This window comes from Primulina tabacum, chromosome 12 (assembly GCF_025594145.1).
Source record: "Primulina tabacum isolate GXHZ01 chromosome 12, ASM2559414v2, whole genome shotgun sequence".
NCBI classification, from domain to species: Eukaryota; Viridiplantae; Streptophyta; class Magnoliopsida; order Lamiales; family Gesneriaceae; genus Primulina; species Primulina tabacum.
Window position 1 is genome coordinate 18,373,302 of NC_134561.1, and position 2,693 is coordinate 18,375,994.

Genomic DNA, 2,693 nt, shown 5'->3' on the forward strand with positions numbered 1-2,693 from the left:
TTTTTGTATGAGTATTTGGAGTCTAAAAAAAAGTGGTAGACTTATTCGAGTATCTGAAAATAATTTAAACATGGATGATAATTCAAATAATCAAGATAATGATAATAATAATAATAATAATAATAATCAAGAACATGATCAATTAAGAACACTTAGGCACCATATGAACCCTATTAGCACTAGTGCCCCATCTTGTTTAGTTTTTCCTCCTGATGGATCTAATTTCAACTTCAAACCTCAAATTATTCAACTTTTACCAAATTTTCATGGCTTAGATTCTGAAAATCCATATTTGCATCTAAGAGAATTTGACGAAGTTTGTAACACTTATAATGATCAAAATTGTAGCATGGATATAGTTCGATTAAAGCTTTTCCCTTTTTCTTTAAAAGATAAAGCTAAAACATGACTACAAAATTTAAGATCAAGTTCAATAAGATCATGGGAAGAAATGCAACAACAATTTCTCAAAAATTTTTCATTTCCCATAGAACAAACTCTTTTAAAAGACAAATTACAACTTTTTCTCAAAAACAAGGAGAAACGTTTTATCAATGTTGGGATAGATACAAAGAATTACCTAATACATGCCCACATCATGGTTTTGAAACATGGAGAATAGTTTCTCACTTTTATGAAGGTCTAATACCTAAAGATAGGCAAATGATAGAATTCATGTGTAATGGAACTTTTGAAGATAAAAACCCAAATGAAGCTATGGAATATTTGGATTCATTAGCAGAAAATGCTCAAAATTGGGATAATATAGGAACAATAGAACCACCAACAACTAAAAACAATAATTCAACAAATGGGGGTGGTATCTATAATCTTAAAGATGATATAGATATTCAAGCTAAACTTGCATCTTTAGCAAGAAAAATTGAGTCATTAGAAATGAAAAAGACTGGTCAATTAAAAAGTATTCAAGAAATTGTTTGTCATATATGTGATACACATGATCATGCTACAAAAGATTGTCCAACATTACCTTCATTTAAAGAATGTCTCAATGAACAAGCAAATTATGTTAACAATTATAAAAAACCAATACTAGATCCTTTTCCACCATCATATAATCCTGGATGGAAAAATCATCCTAATTTTAGTTGGAGGAATGATAATAATGCACAATCGTCATAACAATATTTTCAAAATAACCAAAATCATCAAGGTTATATTCCTTATGTTACACCTCCAAGAAAAAACTTTGAAGATATAATTCATGCTTTTATCCAAAAGCAAGAGTCTATCAATATTCAAAACAGTTAATCAATGAGTTATTTGAAAGAAACTCTTGTAAAATTTGCATCTGCACTTAATATTCATGAAAAAGGAAAATTTCCATCTCAACCTCAACCTAATCCTAAAAATCAAAATCAAGAATTAAAAAATGAAAAAATTGATCAAATAAAATCTGTTATTACCCTTAGAAGTGGTAAAATAGTTAATGATCCATATAGTAATGAAAACAAGGATCATTGAAAATCAAAGAGTAAGGATAATAATCCTGATACTTTTGAGAATGATGAAACCTTAAATTTTAAAAATAATATGGTGAATGATAAATCATCTGAAATAGTAAATAAGTCAAATAAACCTCCACCATTTCCTCATGTATTAACAAATCATAAAAAACAAAAAAGTGATTCTGATATCTATGAAGTTTTTAAACAAGTGTGATAAATATTCCATTATTAGATGCTATTAAACAAGTACCTTCTTATGCAAAATTTTTAAAAGACTTATGTACTGTAAAGAGAAAATTGCATGTGAAGAAAAAAGCATTCTTGGCTGAACAAGTAAGTTCTATTCTTCAAAATAATTCTAGTTTAAAATATAAAGATCCTGGTTGTCCAACAATTTCATGTATTATTGGAGAAAATAAAATTAAAAAGCTTTGTTGGATTTGGGAGCAAGTGTGAATTTACTTCCTTATTTAGTTTATGAAAAACTTAATTTAGGAGAATTAAAACCCACTTCTGTTACTCTCTTACTGGCGAATAGGTCAATCAAAATACCTAGAGATATTGTAGAAGATGTGTTGGTTCAAGTTGATAAATTCATATATCCTGTAGATTTTATTGTTTTGGATACACAACCAATAGAAGTACATAATGAAATTCCAGTAATATTGGGACGACCATCTCTAGCAACTTCAAATGCTTTAATTAATTGTCGAAATGGAATAATGAAATTGTCTTTTGGAAATATGACTCTAGAACTTAATGTGTTCAATTTATGTAAACAACCAAGTATTAATGAAAATGAATATGATAATGAAATTGAAACAATTGTTGATGAAAATAAACAAGAAGAAAACTTAAATCAACAATCTGAAGTTTTTTCAATAGAAAGTTTTGAGTCTAAAAATAATTTTAAAGAAGATGATAATACAAAACTTGAATTAAAAGTTTTAACATTAGAATTGAAATATATATTTCTTGGTGAAAATAAAACATTTTCTGTTGTAATTTCTTCCACTCTTTTGCCAAATCAAGAAGAAGATTTGATTAAATTACTTAAAAAATATAAAATGCAATTGGATGGACTTTGAAAGATATAAAAGGTATGAATCCTTTAATTTGTACACATAAAATTCACTTGGAAGAAAATGCTAAAACATATCAACAACCACAAAGAAGGTTAAATCCACATATGAAGGAAGTTGTTAAGAGTGAAGTATTAAAACT

General features: G+C 27.3%; 1 non-coding gene across 1 annotated transcript; it reads right to left on the reverse strand.

Moving 5' to 3' along the window:
• Positions 1–494: 494 nt before the first annotated feature.
• Positions 495–605, reverse strand: LOC142521537 (small nucleolar RNA R71). The gene has a single exon (XR_012814245.1). It is a non-coding gene; the product is annotated as a small nucleolar RNA R71 (small nucleolar RNA).
• Positions 606–2,693: the final 2,088 nt, after the last annotated feature.